General features: G+C 42.1%; 1 long non-coding RNA gene across 1 annotated transcript in view; it reads right to left on the minus strand.

Moving 5' to 3' along the window:
* The window catches only part of LOC144770190 (uncharacterized), a 136,781-nt gene that overhangs the window by 103,338 nt on the left and 10,752 nt on the right, over positions 1-22,691 (minus strand). The window contains exon 2 of the long non-coding RNA XR_013598823.1: positions 11,684-11,815. This is a non-coding gene — a long non-coding RNA (uncharacterized LOC144770190). The remainder of the gene's footprint in view (positions 1-11,683; positions 11,816-22,691) is intronic.

Below are 22,691 nucleotides of genomic sequence, written 5' to 3' on the forward strand. Positions count from 1 at the left end.
AACTTCTCCCCTCCCGGCAAAGAAAAATATGCTACCAGACACCATGCTAATTTATTCAGCCCTTTCATTTCACATATGTCAATACAAGTGTATTACTTTTGGAAAATAACATCGATTTGAAATCCACCTGGGGAAGTAAAGATTGACAGGTTCAGAGAAATGAGGGCTTGTTTGGGGCATGCCTTATACCATAACAAACAATTTTCCTGAACAAAACAGTGCAGCGGATGTCCTGTCTTGGCCTGGCCAAGATAAAGGATATGAATACACCAACAATTCACAGAATTAAAAGTTTTGATAAAGAATTGGGAACAATTCACAAACTACACAGAGGAAACATTGAACAGCATGTTTAGGAATGGTACATACAACTCTTTCATTTCCAGTCGATAGGGATGGCTAGTGTGGCCATTAGATACTAATGGATGTAATTCATGGGAAAGGGTTTAGGATCAATATACCAGACCCATATTAGAACTATATATACTAAACAATATCCCAACTGGTATAATTTGCAGGCAATTAATAAGGATATGAGTACAACATTATCCAAGGAGGAACAAGGAGACTCTATTTGATAGTAACATGTGCTCATGGCATAATTTATGTCAATATTTTAGGAGAAAAGGGCAAGTACAATTTAGAGTTTATATCAGCACTGCAATTTACAAATAAAAAATGAAGAACAACCCAAAATTTGTACAAGGTGCAAGAGTGTGTGAGTGAAGGACACTACGGCGACACAAGTGACAATGTGGTCAGCGTGAACAGCGCAAGATGTTTCGTGCATAAATATATACAGCGAGTCAAAACAGAGTGGTTCCAAATGATTTGGAATGGTTGTTTTAGTTTTCATTCTTTGCATGAACCACTTTGTAAGGGGCGCCTAGGGTCTTGCTGAGTAGTCGGCGGTGTTTCGATCCACTTTAATTGGGATCATCTTCAGGACTGCGTGGGGTTGGTTGCAGTGCTGTATGGGAAAGAAAGGAGAGGGCAGGGTTCAAGGGAGGAAGAGCAGGGGTGGTGGCGTGACTACAAGAGAGTTGTCGGGGAAAACGAGAGAAGGCGCTCAGGGAGCGTGCATAGGCCTGGTTCTCACCGTGTCTGACAACTGATCGGTAGTGCAGGTAAACCGATATGTGGAACTGGTCCTGTTGGGGCTGGATCAGTACGGGTGCCCATATTAGAAGCAGACAAAACACTCAGGAGTTGTAACAACATTTGTGTTGGGAAGTTATGCCTAGATTGGCTATGACACTCAATGTTAGATGAGGTAAAACAACACTTGTCTCTCCTTTCTGATGACATGGTCCTCCAGGATTTCTTGTTAGGTCCTCAAAAACCACATTAAAAATGCTTTTTATATGCAATATACAAGGAAGTATGGAAGGTTTCACAGCAGGAAGCTGCTAAGTGAATACGTGAAATTGGAGAAGGCTCTAGCAGCAGTTGAATAATGGTGAGACTACATTATCCACTAGGATATATTATCTGGGTAGCATTGCGCCATCCGCTATTGACATCATACAGAGTGACATATCCCTTCTACAGCATTGTCAGATGCAGCTTAAATCTATTATGCAACTGAGCTGGACTTTGCTGGCTTTACGCAATGATTACATTCTATGTTCACATTCAAACACCACAAATTTGTTTTTACTACATAACTTGAACAAAGAGCAAAAAACCATCATCAGGAAAGATGTGACATAAATATTGTTACACATAGAAAAACTATAGAAATTACCATTCACTGTAGCGAAGACATCAGCAGCTGATGGTATAATACACCAGTTTATTTCTCTGCCAATTTCCACATTTCACTTTAAATACTGCTTACAACACTATCAGGTAGGCAGGTATGAGGCACTAGGGGAGGGATTTGTACATGAGGCATGGGTCTTAACTTTCACTTACAGACGTAGGAATGTTACAGTTGGGGATTTTCTCAGCGATATGGACTGCGAAAACGTTTTAGGCCATTCTTTGGTTTCCAGAGAAGTTAGACTTAATTGGGCCTGTAATGTATCCGAGGCAAACTTGTCCTGTTATCTGAAAACCTCCCCACCTGCTGTGATGTGTCCGGCATTCAAATTGCTTTTGAATGGGAGCTATGTAATTTTGTGTGATGAAGGATGTTGTGGGATGAAACTGGGAATACCATATCTGGTGACAGTTTCTAGGGCTGTGACCTGTATACAAGGGCTTTTTCCACTCGCCCGCACAGTTAGGGAGGTAACAGTTTGGCCTTCAATTTCGAGTTCAATGTGCATTTTGATGCTTTAAGCAGGCTTAAAGCCATATTGTTTCAGAAGGAAGTTGCCTTAATATTTGCATGGGAGATGTTTGCTCTTGAGGTTGACAGTCTTCCTCTGAGATACAGTCATTACTACACACTAAACTCCCACACCATTTCGTGGAGCTTGTGCACCACATATTTAATGCCTCAAATACTGTGGGTAAAGTACACTCTTTTTAAAACAACTGGCTCTGGGTTTGTTATTGCCTTCCAGACTTTCTCCTGAATCATTCTATCTTTCATGCACTCCATGGTTGGAACACTTTTTGGAGGCTTAGCACTTGTCCTGTTCTTCATTGTCGGGGATACTGATCTTATTTTATCTACTCCACAATGGATGTTCCGTCACACAGCCAAATGGGGATGACACTGCCACATGAGCTCCTATGTCATGAAAGGATGATACAGTATTTTGGCACACATTTGTTTCAGGAACTAAAGGATAACTGTTTCTTGTCCTTTCAGCCCATCTGTTACACTGCGTGCAGTCTATGTTTCGCTGTCTCCCATGCACTTTCGAGTGTGGCCTGGATATATGCTTTGGAATGCAACTGCTTCAATCGATGGACATAGGATTGCTGGTGGGCCCATTAAAAGCTCACTTGCAAAGTCGCCCTATGCAATTACCATTGCTAGAAAATGCATATTTTGAGCCTTCCTCGGATGCTTTTGCTCCTGGAGCTCTGGATCTTGGTTCGTCCCCTGCAGATACACTACTGGCTGTCACACTTTCAGCGACTGCTGAGAGGGATGGCTGAGACCATGTTCATTCTTTGGATTTGTGAGAGGGGTGCCAACTGAAACATCTGTGGCAGCTGGGAACAGCTTTGCTTCTTCTGCTTCTCAGAACATTTAAACAATCTGGCAGTTTTGAGCAGGAAGATTTTTTAATTCAACAATGTTTTTATTCACAAAATTGCTTTGAATGTAGTTTTTAATGCACTTTTTGATGTTACCTTTTTAATACTTTTGCCTTTCTTTATGATTTTAATATTAAAGGGGACTTTGACCTAATATTTTAGCACATGTTTTAGGAAGCTTTTAGTTGCCTTAAGTCCCAGGGGTGGGTGTTACATGGTTTTATAGGCCTCGGGCAAGGAACACCACCATTTTACATGTTCACGTTTAAAGTTGACTTCTTTCTCAAACATTGACTCTGAGTCCTGACACATGTTTGCATGCTCGCATATATAGGATAATATTCTCTGAAATGGATTTGCTTACAATTACACGTCTTCATAGGCATAATATCAGGACCTTGAACATTCTGTATCAGGTTGAAAGTTCACTGCGCAAAATCTTGATGTTTGTTGTTGTTCGCTCTGTGACAGACCAGAGAGGGATCAAGGGGCTGGCACACATGTGTTCTGCGTTTCTTTTCACCTTGAGAGAAAGGTATTGGTTGAATCACACTGAGACCTAATCGAGGCCTACGTCAGATTTGTAAATGGTAAGATAACAGAGACTTAATGCACAGTACTGTGTAATAGAGGCAAGAGGAGACCTGCACCCGTGACTGCGAGACACACCAGGGCCCCCTAACACTAGGGGACAGTAAAGAGAGATGGGGAAATACGCAGGGGGATATCATTGCCAAAAGGAGAGTTGCCCTGCACCATAGATCCTGAGTACCTGAGCTTTTGAAGTGTATAGTATTGTATTTTATAGTGTATTCAAGTAGTTGTATTTTACAAAGATAAGCACTGGGCTGGACAATGAAGTTCTGATGCTTCTTGATGTCGTTTGAGTGCAGAGATTGCTGAACGCCCACACTAATGTCCTTCACAATCCTGTGACCCCTTGCCATCGCTACCACTGAGAGTCAAGTGCTGAAAGTGTTATAATTAGCCCAGGTTGCAGAGCCATAGTGGGATGGACCCCAGCAAATCAGAGGCAAATATCCCTAGCTCTCACAGCTATGGCCCAGTAGTCCATGCTTGCCCTGTGGCCCCAATAAGGTGTCTGGTACGGTCTACAAAGAAGTTGATTCATTTATTATTGTTGGACAATTGTAGTACATTTCAGTTTGGTTCAACAACCCTCTTCAAATCTTCAAATATGTGATTCCCTTCCTTTCCCTGGGTTCTGAATGATCCATGAAAATAAAGATGTTAAAAAGAACAAACTCTAAACTAAAAGCTGTGTTATGTAAAAGGTACTGGATCATTACCTCTTGGTAGACAAATTGGTTTCCTGCATAATAAGAAAGCAAAAGGAAACCCTTGAGACACAAATAAGCAATTCAACCGAGATCTGGTAAATTTGAGAGAATGGGAAAAATGGGCAACAGCAATGGTGCAGATGAATGTCCTGTTAGCAACAGTGCCACAGGCAAGAGTCTCAAAAATGGATAACACAATGCCATCAGAAGAGAGAACAAAATCATACTCGCCAAATGCTCTACCAGTCCTATTTTATCCGTCCCTGAAACAAACGCAGTAAAGCATTATATGAACTCCCTGTGTATTCCTACAGCATAGAGAGGACCTGAGATTGTGTTCTGATTTAAGAAAACAAAGATGGGAGCCTATTTTAAACCCCACCTTACCTTCACTCCTTTCCAACCTGCTATAATCCTTCGAGACAATGAATGAAGAAATTGTAACAAGGCTGGCTATAAGGAGCAACAGCCTCATTTAGAATTTGGAAAGAGGTAGCTCTGCTTTAAATTGTTAGCGCTCATGTCCAGCCAAACTCATGGTTCATCGGCCTCATTTAGAGGCAAGAAAACTGCCGGCTTCCGACAGCGAAGCCTCCGCTACCTCTGAGGTTGGAAACCCTTCATCTAGCAGCTCTTCTGCCACTGGACTGCCAGGCCACAGTGATGGCAGCCAGATCCAGTAACCAATCTGGGAGTTGGTCCATGCTAAAAAAGAAAAACAAAAAAAAGGATGCTGCGCAGACTGAATAAATGATGCAGCCTGGTCCGTATTCAGCAGAGGTTGCAGTGCATCTGTCTCCATGGTGCATACGCTGTAAGGTAGGTGGGATCTCTAAATATGGCAGATTTGCCTGTGCTGGCGGCGGAGGGTGACTCAGGGAGAGGAAAGCAGCCCACTAGGGTCAAAATGACCCCATACGCTGTCTAATTACCTATTTTTATTAAATAACTCCTTCATTCACTTGCATTCAATATTACTAACTTAACATGTTTATGAGCAGGACTCTTGTTACGTAACTTCCATTCATTTCACAGTTTAGAGAATTATCTTTGTTTCAAACCTTTTCCATTATATTATGATGATGATGATTATTATCATTATTAATTTATTAATCACTTTTAACCTAATATTTTTATGGGCTGTTGCGGCGTAGAGAATATGAGCCATCTATATATATAAATACGAAAGTATGTCTGTTTGTCCTTTATGCATTACTACACCATTCATCCGATCGGCATGAAACGTTGGGAAGTTGTTGAGTACACTCCCGTGAAGGTTTCTGGCAAAAAAAAAAAAATTTGTTAAATATCGTCCCCCTGTCCCCCCAGGGCCCCTATATTCTTTCCAATACTGAACGTTTACAGTTTCCGGTGCGACTCGCTTTTGCAATAACCATCAAAAAGCACAAGGACAATCGCTGCAAGTGTGTGGACTACATTTGGAGAATCGGTGCTTCTCACATGGACAACTGTATGTGGCCAGCTCTCGCGTCGGAAAACCTTCTGATTTATTCGTGTACGCACCAGATGGAGAAAAAAAAATACCGTGTATCCACAAGCACTCGAATAAATAAACAGAATTAAAACAACACTTTAAAATGTTTTCCATATTAAAATGAATAAGTTTCAATAAAAATGACACAATGTAAATTGAATGTTATCATAACAAGTTTCCTTAAATTTCCTTTCTTCTGAGATCGCAGCAACGCATGACGGGTAAGCTAGTAGATACATAAAACAAGCATTGGAAATGCAATAGGGCTCACATTAGGAAAGTTTGAGCTATTGGTCTTATAAATGAATTTTTTTTTATTTATGTGTTATTTTTTAAAATAGCTAAATTAATAGCTTTGTCATTTACAATGCCAATAGTTATAACTTTCGCAAACACCTATAGCATTTGTAATGCAACATGTTGTGTATTTACGTGACTTAGATGTATTGATATTACAAATAACAATGGCTTTTAATTTTTTTAAATAATTAATACTTAAATAATTTATTTAATTTGTAATGGCAATAGCTTAAACTTTTGTAAATACATTTTGTGAAGATTATGTTCAGTGTTTTTTATTGTGACGAAAATCCAAGAACAGAAGTGAAATATTAACATCTTTTTGTGATTTGTAATAAAGCATGAAAGCTTGAAAACAGCATCAAACATTGAAAGAACATATGTGAACCAGTGATGCTGTGGTTGCGCTGAGTGATGCTGTGGTTGCGCTGAGTGATGCGGTGGTTGCGCTGAGTGATGCTGTGGTGGTGCTGAGTGATGCTGTGGTGGTGCTGAGTGATGCTGTGGTTGCGCTGAGCGATGTTGTGGTTGCGCTGAGTGGTGTGTGCATCGGTGGAGCTTAGTGGGTGCATTGATGGAGCTGTGTGGTGGGTGCATTGTTGGAGCTTAGTTGGAGCATCGGTGGAGCTGTGTGGTGGGTGTATCGGTGGAGCTGTGTGGTGGGTGCCTCGGCGGAGCTGTGTGGTGGGTGCATCGGTGGAACTGGGTGGTGGGTGCATCGTTGGAGCTGTGTCGGTGGAGCTGTGTGGTGGCTGCATCGGTGGAGCTGTGTGGTGGGTGCATCGGTGGACCTGTGTGGTGGGTGCATCGGTGGAGCTGTGTGGTGGGTGCCTCGGTGGAGCTGCGTGGTGGGTGCATCGGTGGAGCTGTGTGGTGGGTGCATCGGTGGAGCTGTGTGATGGGTGCATTGGTGGAGCTGTGTGGTGGGTGCATCGGTGGAGCTGTGTAGGTGGAGCTGTGTGGTGGGTGCATCGGTGGAGCTGTGTGGTGGGTGCATCAGTGGAGCAGTGTGGTGGGTGCATCGGTGGAGCTGTGTTGGTGGAGCTGTGTGGTGGATGCATCGGTGGAGCTGGGTGGTGGGTGCATCATTGGAGCTGTGTCGGTGGAGCAGTGTGGTGGGTGCATCGGTGGAGCTGTGTGGTGGGTGTATCGGTGGAGCTGTGTGGTGGGTGCCTTGGTGGAGCTGTGTGGTGGGTGCATCGGTGGAGCTGTGTGGTGGGTGCATCGGTGGAGCTGTGTAGGTGGAGCTGTGTGGTGGGTGCATCGGTGGAGCTTAGTGGGTGCATTGATGGAGCTGTGTGGTGGGTGCATTGGTGGAGCTTAGTTGGAGCATCGGTGGAGCTGTGTGGTGGGTGTATCGGTAGAGCTGTGTGGTGGGTGCCTCAGTGGAGCTGTGTGGTGGGTGCATCGGTGGAGCTGGGTGGTGGGTGCATCTGTGGAGCTGTGTGGTGGTTGCATCGGTGGAGCTGTGTGGTGGTTGCTTCGGTGGAGCTGTGTGGTGGGTGCATCTGTGGAGCTGTGTGGTGGGTGCATCGGTGGAGCTGTGTGGTGGGTGCATCGGTGGAGCTGTGTCGGTGGAGCTGTGTGGTGGGTGCATCGGTGGAACTGGGTGGTGGGTGCATCGTTGGAGCTGTGTCGGTGGAGCTGTGTGGTGGCTGCATCGGTGGAGCTGTGTGGTGGGTGCATCGGTGGACCTGTGTGGTGGGTGCATCGGTGGAGCTGTGTGGTGGGTGCCTCGGTGGAGCTGCGTGGTGGGTGCATCGGTGGAGCTGTGTGGTGGGTGCATCGGTGGAGCTGTGTGATGGGTGCATTGGTGGAGCTGTGTGGTGGGTGCATCGGTGGAGCTGTGTAGGTGGAGCTGTGTGGTGGGTGCATCGGTGGAGCTGTGTGGTGGGTGCATCAGTGGAGCAGTGTGGTGGGTGCATCGGTGGAGCTGTGTTGGTGGAGCTGTGTGGTGGATGCATCGGTGGAGCTGGGTGGTGGGTGCATCATTGGAGCTGTGTCGGTGGAGCAGTGTGGTGGGTGCATCGGTGGAGCTGTGTGGTGGGTGCATCGGTGGAGCTGTGTGGTGGGTGCCTTGGTGGAGCTGTGTGGTGGGTGCATCGGTGGAGCTGTGTGGTGGGTGCATCGGTGGAGCTGTGTAGGTGGAGCTGTGTGGTGGGTGCATCGGTGGAGCTTAGTGGGTGCATTGATGGAGCTGTGTGGTGGGTGCATTGGTGGAGCTTAGTTGGAGCATCGGTGGAGCTGTGTGGTGGGTGTATCGGTAGAGCTGTGTGGTGGGTGCCTCAGTGGAGCTGTGTGGTGGGTGCATCGGTGGAGCTGGGTGGTGGGTGCATCTGTGGAGCTGTGTGGTGGGTGCATCAGTGGAGCTGTGTGGTGGGTGCATCGGTGGAACTGTGTGGTGGGTGCATCTGTGGAGCTGTGTGGTGGGTGCATCGGTGGAGCCGTGTGGTAGGTGCCTCGGTGGAGCTGTGTGGTGGGTGCATCGGTGGAGCTGTGTGGTGGGTGCATTGGTGGAGCTGTGTCGGTGGAGCTGTGTGGTGGGTGCATCGGTGGAGCTGGGTGGTGGGTGCATCGTTGGAGCTGTGTGGTGGCTTCATCGGGGGAGCTGTGTGGTGGGTGCATCGGTGGAGCTGTGTGGTGGGTGCCTTGGTGGAGCTGTGTGGTGGGTGCATTGGTGGAGCTGTGTGGTGGGTGCCTCGGTGGAGCTGTGTGGTGGCTGCATCGGTGGAGCTGTGTGGTGGGTGTCGGCGGGGTTCCCGAAAATAATCGCATGTCTTTATTTCGTGCTGTCTAATTCCTTCCCCAGCTTCCCCCTGAATCTAAAGCAAGGCCCAAAAGAAAAGAATTCTGTGCGTTTGAATTGATCTTTAAAAGTATAAAGCGGCACAGCTTTGATAAAATATGAGGGTTAGAGAAAAGAGAACGTAAAGTATGCAAAGAAGCTGATGAAACATTTGTTTTAAATATTTCAGTAGTTCTACTGCTATAAAATCCTCCAATCCAAAAGTACAGCGTTGTACTGAAATTAGCCAAACAAATATGAAAATTAAGAACGTTTTCAGCAGTTTTACTTTTATACATCCAATACGTCATCGAGTAAAAAATGGATAACATAAAATGCTCGTCACAGGAGCGCTAATGAGAAGAGAGAGACTGGAATAGCAGCTATCTGGCAGCCTAGGTGAAAGCAGGGACTCTGCTGGTGTCTGCCTCTCCCCAGCAGAGGCAGGCATGCAGAAATGTCTCGCTGATGTGTTTATCCTCTAATCAGTTCATTAGTTATAAACAACATGACATTAGAAGTTAGGAGGCAGTTGATATTAATTTTTATTTAACTAGTCGATGTTTAATCCGTCACGCTGAGCTGCATAGCAGCGAGAAGGATCTCCCTGACAAAAACCGGTTAGAACTTCATAAAACGCCATCATTGTCCAGGGGAGAAATAAACAAGGAGGGTGTGGGGGAGGGTGTCATACAAATAGCACGAGGCGGGCAGTGTGGGGGTGGGGGGTGGGGAGTAAAGGAAAGGGCTAGGATAGGGAGAAATAATAAGGGGTCTTGTAGAGGCTAGACATATGAGGGGTGAGAATGCTAAGGAAGGAGTAATCTAGGCAGAGGCAGGGAAGGGGCTGATCAGGGTTGGCGGGTAAGGAGGAAAATGACTAGGAAGTGGAAGGGGAAGGGGCTAGAAAAGTCCAAGTGTGCGGCTGAAGAAGAGATCAAAAGCCAGCAGGTTTAGCTTTTGAGTCCTCTTGGCTTTGTCAATGTTTTTTTTGCCCTGCTGTACGGCCAGTGCTTGAAATTGAAAAATATGAGTGCAGGTAAACTCCAATTTAAGTATTACGTTTCTCTTGAGAAGTGCCGGTACTCTCCCTCTCAAAATAAACAAGTTAAAAAAAAACAAGCATCAGAGAGCATAAAAGGAGACACGGCCTGGGGGCCGTGAAACTGAAAGTACGGCCGGCCGGCCGTGAATAATTAGGGGATGAGCGCACACTGAGAAGCTTGTGGGAGGGAGGCTGGGCTGCCTTTGATGTGGTAATGCGAGGCAGGCAGGCGGCTGGTGGCATTGTGCACGCGCTTTTTAGGGCTTGCGCTTGCGCAATGACCTAAAAAGCGCACATGCACTGCAAGGAATCGCCAGTGGTTAAACTCTGGATAAGCCACTATAGAGCTTCGCCAGCTATGCGCATGCGCATCAGCAGGCGAGCCCAGTGTTCCAGCATTTCCATTGTTAAGGCCGCGCTAAAGGAATACCTATGCTTGATTCCTATAGACTGCCGAACCAAGAAACTCTGGAAAAGGTAGCAAGCACCTTGTTAATGCAATTGATCCAGCGCCAATACCAATAATTGATCAGGGATCGATACTCAACAACATTACTACAATGGCCCATACACAGTCATCCAGTATCCCTTATGCACTGGGGTCAATTTGTTCGTTTCAACAAATATTTATTTTTATAGATCCCTTTGGGACATCAGTTAAATAACTAATCTTGATATCAACTTTCCTCTACTTGGTCGATGGACCAATTAGTTGAATAGTTGATGGCAATGATAATTACTAAATTACTAACCATTTAGTCATTTAATTACAGACTCTCAATAAGGTTAATAATGACATTTTATCTCAATTTTGCATTAGGTCACAATTACAAACATCGAATCTCATGAAAGGAGAAATTAGATATTTTATACAGACGCATTATAAAATGACATTATGCAATGAAGGAGTGGCTAGGGTAAGAGACAAAAGTTTCAGCAAATAATTATGCCAGATAATAATATACCTGACGGAGGAATAGATGGAGAGACAATAGGTTCATCTAAAATAATGCATATTGTTGACAGAGTGGATAGGTGGAGAGAGAAAAGATTCAGAGACAAATACATGAATACTGAGATTCTGAGAATGATATGGGTTAAATACAAACCTATCGTCTGTAGGAAAATCACCCCCTGGACCCAGGAGATGAAGGGGGTTCCCCAAAAGGGAATCAGGAAACAAAAGTATAAGGATAGGAAAGCGACAGGTCAGGCACAGCTAGGCCTCTCTGCTAACCGACGTATAGCGACGTATCTCCCCTCTCCTGTCAGCTTATGCTTCCTAACCACACCAGTAAAGGCACCCTAGTTATAGTCTAAAATTGACATGTCCATCCCTCAAATGTTGCATTTACCCTCTAAATCACACAGTGATTGGTCGGCTGGGGAGGTGGCATTGTCACGCCACCATGACTTCACCTTCATTCAACTACTTTATTGTGGAAGACAGTTCCCATAGTCTGAATCTCAGCTTATTCACATGTTCCCCACATAAGTTAATAATGTACATTCTTCTTTTATTAATTAAAGTTATTGCCAGAGAACATCTCCGGTCCCACACTTGGGTACAGTAGTTGGCAGGCTTCTAACACACTGACCTTCTCTCCTTTCATGTCATCTGTGGTGCAGAGCACATCTTGTTTGCCTCCTGACAAAGCAGAATCTCTCTTCGGAGCTTCCCCCCTCCCAACTCGGACAACTTTATGAAAATGGAGGCTCCATCCAGCACTCTAAAATAGATGAAAAATGAACATTTATTAATTATATGATAGTGAAACCTTCACTGTTTCCCCCCCACCTTTCAATATTCCCCATTAATGTTACCTAGCATAAGCTTAGTGCAAAAGCAGCATTAATTATTACGTTAAAGCAGGATGCAACATGAAAAAATAATAATGCACGTGCGGCCTATTCATGCACTTTTTCATTTCTTCAAAAGCACAAATGTTACTACAATACTGTGTGATTAGGTGTTAATTCAGGCATGCACAAAGCAGTTCCCTTGTGTTTATGTTGGTGCATGTTAGTTTTACTATGTCTATTTACTGTTAGTACGTGTTATGGGGGTATGAATTCGAGCAGGTTTCATTTTCGTGAAACCCTGCTCCATCAATTCCCCCATCTGATGGCTTTTAGGAGCAGCGATACCAAATCAGGGGTAACTGTTCCAGAGGTGGGGTGCTGTAAGTCACCTACACACAAAGAGGAGAAGAAAATAAAAGAAACGGTAAGAGAAGAGTCCTAGGTCTAGCGCCCACTAGTAGAGGCAAGCACACGTCTTGTCTCTTGTTGCCCTCACACACCCTGAAGGATGTCATGATTCATCATCCTCGTCAGGCCAGCGCTGCAATGCCCTATGGTCCCCCGAAGGGTCACCTAGGCGGAGATCTTTTAATTGAACAGTGGTCAGATGAGTGCTTGTGTGTGGGGGTGGAGTCCTATGTGGAAAGTGAGAGGGTGTGTGAAAAGTTAAAACTGGCTAAGGGATACCTGGGGTTGATACATTTAATGTGAAGGTACCCTTGTCAGGATAAAAGACCCCGAAGGCCGTGCATTACTCCAACAGGCACAATGAGCTCATGTAACAAAAAGGTCAACATGTTTCACACCTCACTGGTCAGAAAGATCCATGGAACGTCATCAGGAATATAAAACCGTGATGTGACAGTGAAAGTGAGTGAAGGGGTCGAGAAACCATACTAACTCAGGGCGGGCCGTGTCTGTGGATAACTACAGAGAGGCTAAAACAAAATAGTTTTTGCCACTCCTGAGGAAGCCTAAAGATATGAAGAGAGTTGCTCCATAGGCTAGCGCGTGAGGTAATCCGCATCTTAACTGAAGTTTCCGTCGGTGTACTGGCTCTCAGCACCTACCCGCCATCACGCCTGCCTTTTAGGAGCCATCATAAAATACCTACCTGTTGAAAGTTCAAATTAAGGAGAAGAAACTGAGAAGGTAGAAATCTTTATTCGGGTCATCCACTCTCCACAGTGGGGAGTTGCCAAACATTCCACCGTAAAATCTTATGGAACATTCCATTGTATGCAGGAATAGAGGGGTGCAGGGGAGGACTGTACCAATAGGAAAAAAGGAAGGAAGGCGTATTAACAAAGGTGGGTAGAAAATGTAAGAACCAGATTACAACACATCTCCCTATATAGCTGAGGGTGAAACTAAACCGCATTCACAAGTCTGTCCCCACTCCACGTCTGTCCATTCTCTTGACGTACCACATTTCTGCTTTCTTTTACCAACTGTTGGGAAGGGTAAAATTAGCTCTGTCCAGCCTGAACATGGGTAGGTTTCCTCACCAATACCGAGCTGTTAATTCTAAGGTTATGCTCTTTTACGCCATGTCCCTGGTAATACCAATTTTCATTATTCACTTGGTTTTGTTGGATTTTCTTTTGGCCTTCCCCACCATTGCTTTCAACCATCTTATCTCCCTCCAGCCACTGAGGGTACATCTTGGTGCCTGTCTCTCTCCCTCTTGGTGGTACGAAAGGGGAAATCCCTGTGATGAGATTAGGTACAGTGTGATAGGCCTACATGCATTCTCTTAGGGAATCATCTATCTTGTGACCATTGGTAATGGCGTTTTTGATATGCTCTTTTATCATGCGTTTGTTCTTTCTACTAAGCCATTAGCTTTTGGGCAGTAGAGTGCAGTTTTTCATGTTTGATATTTAGTTGACATTGGTCCAGTGGGAGATATAGTCTATCAGAACTAACATGAACTTTTTTTTTACCCTAATGCTCCTTTGAGCCAATTATGTCCATAGCAAGTTTGGTCTATGGCACAATGGGTACTTCCACGGGGGACTAAGGGACTTTATGTAGGATCTTAGTTTTGTGACTTCTTGCGCAACTGATGCATTCTTTGGCTTTCATCTCCACCATTGAGTCTATCTTAGGAAACCAGAAATTGTTTCTCACTTTGTTTTTTGTGATGCTTCTTCCTAAGTGTCCCTCATGAGCCAAGTCTATTATTTTGTTTCTGAGATCAGAAGGTGGAACAATCTTCATATTGTGATACACTTTATCATCTATAATGGTCAGTTTGTGTCTTACTTCCCAAAATGTTTCATAGCTTCATCAACTTCATTCCACTTTTCCGTCCAACCATTGATTATTAACCCTTTAAATGTGTTCATTTTGGAATCTTTTCTCATTACCTCTTCCATTCATCTTTGTTCAGGGGCGGTAGCTAGATGGCTAAAATGGGAACATCCAAATGTTCATCTTGGATATTGGTGTTTAGAGGAGACCTTGATAAGTAATCCACCACCACATTTTCTTTCCAGCCCTAGCAAGTATTCAACTCTAAAGCAAAGGTTTTCCAAACCCAGGACCCACTTGCCTATTCGTGGAGAATCACATCGCACCTGTTTGGGTGAAAACATGAATATTAAAGGGTGGTGGTCTATGCAGACGGTGTATTTGCTACCCCAAAGAACATTTTTTTAAATGATTAATGGCCCAAAAACATGACAAGGCTTCCCTCTCAATGACGGAGTAGTTACGTTCAGTTTGACTCAAAGACAGAGATGCGAAAGCTATAATTGTCTCACCACTCTCCCCTTTTTGGGATAATGTCACCCCCAAACCTTTGCTAAAAGCATCTGTGCTCTGGTTTTCTACCTAGGGTCAATGGACCCCAGGGCAGGTGACTCAATGATTTCCTTCTTAAATTTGTCTACCATCTCACAGTGCTTTTCTTCCCATTTGAATACTTGTTTTTTTTCAACAGTTCTCACAACCCATCGCATTTCTCAGAAAAACGTTTTACAAACTTGCCCATATACTCAATAAGACCTAAAAAAGAATTTGAGTTCTTCCTTGTTAGTGGGGTATTGAGCCTCGCTCACAGCTTGAATTAAACTGTGTTTGGGTCTAAAACCTTCTTGGGAGATGGTGTGTCCCAGGTAGTCCACTGATCCTACCTTTACCTTGCATTGGTCACGTTTTTCCATCAGACCTGCATCTGACAGTCTCTTGCACACAGTTTTGAAGATGGTATCATGTTCTTTGGCATATGATCCGTAAATCAATATGTCATCTTGAAAGCTGCATCTGACAGTCTCTTGCACACAGTTTTGAAGACGGTATCATGTTCTTCGGCTGATGATCCGTAAATCAATATGTCATCTTGAAAGCACATGGTGTTAGTGATGCCTGTGAGTACTTGCTGCATCATTTTCTGGAAAACTGCTGCAGCAGGGGAAAGTCCAAAGGGCATTCTACCAAACAAATATGCTCCAAAGGGAGAGGTGAATGCTGTTAAGGGTCTAGATTCAGGGTGTAGTTCCACTTGGTGGTACGCCATCGACAGGTCGATGACTTAGAAAAACTTGGCTTTCCCCATGGTGCTCAACATCTCGTTTATGTCAGGGAGGGGAAATCTCTCTACCCAAATATTGTCATTTAAGCTGTGCAGGTCAACGCAGAGGCGGATGCCTTCCCCAATGGCCTTAGAAGCTATGACTATGGGTGCCAACCACTCTGACGATTCAATGGGTTGGAACACACCCATTCGACCCAACCTGCCCAGCTCATTTTTAAGGGGCTGTCTCATGAGAAGAGGAACAGGGCGAGTTCTATGAACCACAGGCTTGGCTCCATGTTTAACTTTTATTTTGTTTTGGAAGCCTCTCAAATGTCCCAGTATGTCTGCGAAGAATCCTGGGAAGTCATCACATAGTGTTTTACTCCTGTCGGAATCTTCCACTAGAATAACCTGATCTCTATTTGTGGGTTCAAGTATAATACCCAACTCCTTCTGGTATTGCCAGCCAATGAGGTTAGACCCTTCCCTTAACAGATACACCTTACCTAAATTGGATCTCCCTTTAAAGCGTATGTGTACTTTCATCATACCTACAAGGAGAATGGGGTCTTTGGTATAGCCCTCAGGAGTAATGTCAGGTTTGCTTATCTCTCCACTAAGATCTCCCAAATATCTTTTTTAAGCATCAATATTTAATAGGGTAAAGGGGGAGCCAGAGTCTGCTAACATTTCTATAGGCTTGTTGTTGCGTAAAACCATACATCTAGGATTGTCAGGTTTGGTATTACCACCCACACTTTTCACTTGAAATACGAATTTCTGATGTTGTTCACTTTCTACATTAACCACTTTGATTTGGCTGTTGTACCCATCCGTACAAACTCGGGCCAAATGACCTCTCCTGTTACACTTCTTGCATGTGACACTGCGGGCAGAACAATTTCAAAACTATTTATTCTTTTCTCTTTTTATGGCAACCTCATCTAAATCTTTCATTAAATCATAGTGGTGCACAGACATAATATCGACTCCAAAATATCGTCTGGACAGAATATCGAGTTTTAAATATCGTTTGGAGAAAATATCGACTAGACAGAATATCGACAGCCAAAATATCGTTTTTAAGGTAAGTGAAGTAATATCGACTGTAAATAATATAGACAGTGAAAATATCCAAGTATATAATCTAGATAGTAAAAAATATAGTTTTTTAAATAATATTTAATTATTTATAGTGTGTTTATGTTATAATATGTGTGAAAAGTGTCAATTTTTTTTTTTTTTTTTTTTAATTATTGTGTAATTTAATTCTGTAGCGGGTTGTGGGTTTATAGGGGAATAGGGTGGGAAGTAATTTAATTATAATTAATTAAATATGTAAATTTATTAATTGGTAGTAATAATTAATTAATTGGTAATTAAATAATATATGTTAATTATTTAAAATTTAATTGGTAATTAATTTTATTTAATTGATTAATTGCTAATTATGTCAATTAAAATAATTTATTTTCTCTAGCGGGTTGTGGGTTTATAGGGGAATAGGGTGGGAAGTAATTTAATTATAATTAATTAAATATGTAAATTTATTAATTGGTAGTAATAATTAATTAATTGGTAATTAAATAATATATGTTAATTATTTAAAATTTAATTGGTAATTAATTTTATTTAATTGATTAATTGCTAATTATGTCAATTAAAATAATTTATTTTCTCTAGTGGGTTGTGGGTTTATAGGGGAATAGGGTGGGAAGTAATTTAATTATAATTAATTAAATATGTAAATTTATTAATTGGTAGTAATAATTAATTAATTGGTAATTAAATAATATATGTTAATTATTTAAAATTTAATTGGTAATTAATTTTATTTAATTGATTAATTGCTAATTATGTCAATTAAAATAATGTATTTTCTCTAGCGGGTTGTGGGTTTAGAGGGGAATAGGGTGGGAAGTAATTTAATTATAATTAATTAAATATGTTAATTTAATAATTGGTAGTAATATTTAATTAATTGTTAATTAAAAAATGTTTGTTAATTAATTAAAATGTAATTGGTAATTAATTTTATTTAATTGATTAATTGCTAATTATGTTAAATGAAAGGGGTATTTTTAGGGTTCAGGGTCAGTTTTTAGTTTTTGGGTAAAGGGGTATTTTTAGGGTTCAGGGTCAGTTTTCAGTTTTTGGGTAAAGGGGTATTTTTAGGGTTCAGGGTCAGTTTTCAGTTTTTGGGTAAAGGGGTATTTTTAGGGTTCAGGGTCAGTTTTTAGTTTTTGGGTAAAGGGGTATTTTTAGGGTTCAGGGTCAGTTTTCAGTTTTTGGGTAAAGGGGTATTTTTAGGGTTCAGGGTCAGTTTTCAGTTTTTGGGTAAAGGGGTATTTTTAGGGTTCAGGGTCAGTTTTTAGTTTTTGGGTAAAGGGGTATTTTTAGGGTTCAGGGTCAGTTTTCAGTTTTTGGGTAAAGGGGTATTTTTAGGGTTCAGGGTCAGTTTTCAGTTTTTGGGTAAAGGGGTATTTTTAGGGTTCAGGGTCAGTTTTCAGTTTTTGGGTCAAGGGGTATTTTTAGGGTTCAGGGTCAGTTTTCAGTTTTTGGGTAAAGGGGTATTTTTAGGGTTCAGGGTCAGTTTTCAGTTTTTGGGTAAAGGGTTATTTTTAGGGTTCAGGGTCAGTTTTTAGTTTTTGGGTAAAGGGGTATTTTTAGGGTTCAGGGTCAGTTTTGGGTTTTTGGGGTACATATACAATATTGCCTATTATTTAATTAAATGTTGTTACTATATATATATGTTTTAAGAAATATGATTAAAAATATATTTTTTTTTTACTTTCATTAAATATTTAATTATTAAAAGTTATTTTAAGTATTGTTAATTATATTTTAGTAATTAATTTTTTATATTAATGTAATTAAACATTGTTTTTAGTAAAGTCGATATTTTTTACAACGATATTTTTGTAAACGATATTTTGTAGTCGATATTTTTGTACTTACCTGTTTGTACATACAAACTCGATATTTTTGTAGTAGATATTTTCACCTCGATATTTTGGGTACTCGATATTGTGGTAGTCGATATTCTTTCAGTGATCCAATCATAGTATTCTCCTTTCATCTCTTCTAATTCTATTTCTTCTATTTTTCTCTTTCTTGCTCTTTTTTTGTTATTTATTTCTGTTATTTCCTTTCTTTCACCATCCCACTATGTTGTTCTTATTACTAGAACTATGATTGCTATTGAAACTATTGGCATTAATATTATTCCTAATATGCTACTTCCAAAAGATAGAAAACCAATTACTTATACAGGAGAAACGTTCACCAAATCTCTCCCAAACACCTTCAACCACCAGTTGGGTCAAATCTTCGTAATGTTCTTTATCCCCTTCGACGTACGCTCATGACGACTCGTCATGAACCGCGGGTTTTTGAACAAACGTAGCGCACAGTGGGAAAACGCTTAGCACCCATGCGGTTAAATATCCCTCTATGCCTTCACTCTTATCAGGGATATAAGTGTAGCAACCTTGGACTTTCAACATACCACAGACTCCACTTTCTTTTGCCAATAAAATACCAAGGGCAAGTCAATTTAGCAGAATCATTGATCTGATTTTAACCATTTCTGTGTTGATCATCAAGAACCCACTGGCAGTATCCGTAGATAAGCGATCAACCACTGTGGACAATATTCGAATTTTGTTTGAATTCAGAACAACTCCAACTGAGGGTATCAGTGCACCACAAATATCACCAACTATTTCTGAGAAACTTGCTCTTTTGTTATGTGTTAGTCCTTGCTTTATTTCGATCAGTCTATGATTGCTACGGTCCATGTGATACACCTTAGGAAAGACAATAGCAAAATAACAATTTCCATACCAATGTGCAAGCAATCTATAATAAGATTTCTTGTCACACACATAATAAATTCCGGGAAAGACAGGATCAGTTCCACCCTTCAATCCCCAACCCCTAGTAATTTGGAAGGCATGCTCACATTCACTAAAACCAATAAAGTAATTATTATAGTTAGTCTTAGTTCTAAGCAGACAAATCTTCCATTTTGGTGACGAGTCGAGAGACATTGCAGCGTATTTTTCACCATACTCATAATTTCCTTCTCTAAAGTCCCATGGTGGTAATCAAGACTTTTGTTCAGCAGCTTTCTTTTGGAGACTTTCTCTTCTATTTTCTACAATTTCTACAAACATTTTCGCTTCAACCCTTAAACTACAGGTTAAATTATTCTTATAAGCATATTCTATGTCTAAAGTTTTAGTAATATAGAAATATTCTCCCATATATCGTGCATTTTTACCACGTAACATCTTGTTTAATTCTTTAATAACAGGAATTTCAGAAAATACTAAGTCTAAATTGGAGAAGCGATCCTCAAGTTTCCCCATTACATAGAAAAGGCTGGTAAGTATACTGCAAGACACACCATAGGTTAATGGAAGGTGGTGATAAGTCACCCCTTCTGAAACAGACGAAGGTAATTGCATGCACACATAACAACCGCTCACATTCAATATACTCATAGAGTAACTTGGTAAAGATGTTTAACGAGAAATCACTAATTGATTTATCATGATGGAGAATGCATCCATCGAAGGGTACTATTTATAGTATTTGGGGTTTATTTAGTGACATCATTCATTCTTTCACCTGTTACGTCATTAATATTGTTTCTTTTGTCATTTACGATTAGAATAGGTATAAGGACAGTTAATAATACCAACATAAATGTTAATAACAAGACACTACATAAGCAAGCTTTAATACACCTACATTTTATACTAGGTTTTGGAACTTCTGTCACTTCTGCTTCAGCTATTCCTTTTTCTTTTTATAAAAAAAACCAAATAAAAACTGAGGGTGGGCGGCCAGCTACGCTCCGTGCACGTAGTGCACGTAGTGCCGTCTCCTACGCATTTTGCGTAGCGGGCGTAGCCAGGCGGCACTACGCGCGCTCCGCAGACGGTGCGTAGCCGGCCGCCACCCGCCTCCCTCCCGCCCTCCCTAAATACTTAAATAAAAGGAGAGAAAGCCTTTAAAAACACTTACCTTGTCCGCCGCGTCCCCCGGGGCTCCCTCTCGCCGTCCCTGGATTCGCGCCGCCATGTAGGATACTAATGCGCATGCGCGGGCGGCCGCGCATGTGCATTTCTCATGAGGAATGCGCATGCGCGGGCGCCCGCGCATGCGCATTAGTATCCTACATGGCGGCGCAAATCCAGGGACGGCGAGAGGGAGCCCCGGGGGACGCGGCGGACAAGGTAAGTGTTTTTAAAGGCTTTCTATCCTTTTATTTAAGTATTTAGGGAGGGCGGGAGGGAGGCGGGCGGCGCGGAGTGGGGCTACGTGGAGTGCGCGGGTGGGCGTAGTTTTGTGCCCACTTCGCGCAGCTCCGCGGAGCCTCACTCCGCACACTACGCCCAGGGTTAATAAAAACCAAATCTATCTATACCTTTAAATTTCTAAAAGTATTTAAAAATTAAAATAGTAGTGTAATCCTACACTTCAAGGCTTGCTTCTTTACACACTTTCTTTCATTCTTTTTCTTCGGTCTGCTTTGAATTTTTATTTAATGTTTTCTTTTAATCACCAAGGTTGCCCCTTAATTTGTCACAGTTCTTTAAGGAGATCTTAGTTTGCTTTCAGCAACTTGCTCAGTGTCAGAATTTTCTTTTTCTTCACTTTGATCTGAGCTTTCAATTTCTTCCAGAATTGCGTAAGTCCACTCAGGTGCTCTGTATTTTCTACTTGGAATTCTTACTCTTTGTGTTTTTCGTACTGATTCTTTTCCTTAATCTTCTTGATCTGTTTGACTTGAGAGCTCATTACTTTGTTCTGGTCTTTTCCCTAACCTTCTTTTCACAAGAGTGTACTTTAGTCTTTTCACTCCACTTGGCCCATCATCAAATTCCATTGGTTTATTTGCTTTGAATACGGTTTCACCTTCTACATCTGGTTCACTGATTCCTTTGTTTGCCCTTTCTTCTGGCTGATTTTCTTCTAGATTTTCAGTTTCTTCAAGTTCTTCTGTTTCTACAATAACTTTCCTTTCAACTCTGAACTCACTCCCTTCTGGTTCAAACACAGTTTCACCTTTTTCAGGTTCAACTGGAAGTTCACTTTTTTCTAGATCGCCAGTGAACTCCCTTCTTTCTGGTTCAACGACTGTCTTTAGAATCCTAGAATCTCTTGTCCACTCTACTCGACTTGTGCTTTGGCTGTTCACCATCTGTTGGTTCATCAGAATCTGTCACTCTAGGTTCATCAGCATCTCACACTTAAGCCATTCACCTTTGATTTTGATTTACTAGTTGTGGCTCTTTCGGTCTTTCAGGTGGATCTAGGGTTCATTTGGTGTGACTCGCGTGAATCCAATATGGTAAGTCAGCACACTTCACTGCCGTTGTCATCACCAGGATGATTTGATAAGGTCCTTGGCACTTGGGGTCTAAACACGATTTTCTTACATATTTCTTGATGTAAACCCATTCGCCAGGACTCAGATCATGAGCTTGATTTCGATGAATTGTTGTGGCATCTTCTCCAACCTGGTGAGACACAGAACGTACCAGTTCAGCCAATCCTTTGCAATAGTCAAGCAGCAGATCATCAGATATACTCATCAGTTCGCTGGTATATATGCCTGTCTCATTGCTCTTCCCATGAGGATTTCATGGGGACTCAATCCAGTCTTTTTGTCAGGAATGCTTCTCAGACTCATCAGTGCAAGGGGTAAAGTGTCAGGCCATTTCAGTGATGTGGATGCACACTCTTTCCCCAACCTGAATTTTATAGTGCCATTGATTTGCTCGACTACTCCAGATGCTTCAGGTCGATAGGCACAGTGATGCTTGTGTTAAATTTTAAATGCTGCACAAATCAGCCAAATTATTAAAATGTGTTCCTCTGTCTCCAAAGTGACTGGAATTCCAAATCTAGGGGTCAGTTCTCTCAAAAGTAGTTTGGCTACTGTAAGACTGTCATTTCTTCTCGTGGGGTAGGCTTCCACCCAGCGAGAGAATAAGCAAACAATGACTAGTACAAATTTCAGCCCATTGCAAGGAGGAAGCTTGATAAAATCAAGCTGGAGTCGGGTAAATGGACCTCCTGCTCTCCCAATTTGTCCCCAACTCACAACTGTCTTTCTTCCTGGATTAATACTGCTGAAATATAATGCACATCTGACAAAGTTTCTCTGCAATGACCCTGAACTACGGATTATACCATGTCTGCTTAAAGAATCTGATCATTGCGTCTCTTCCAATATGTGCATGTCCATGGTAAACCCTGGCCAG

This window comes from Lissotriton helveticus, chromosome 1_1 (genome assembly GCF_964261635.1).
Source record: "Lissotriton helveticus chromosome 1_1, aLisHel1.1, whole genome shotgun sequence".
Classification (NCBI taxonomy): domain Eukaryota; kingdom Metazoa; phylum Chordata; class Amphibia; order Caudata; family Salamandridae; genus Lissotriton; species Lissotriton helveticus.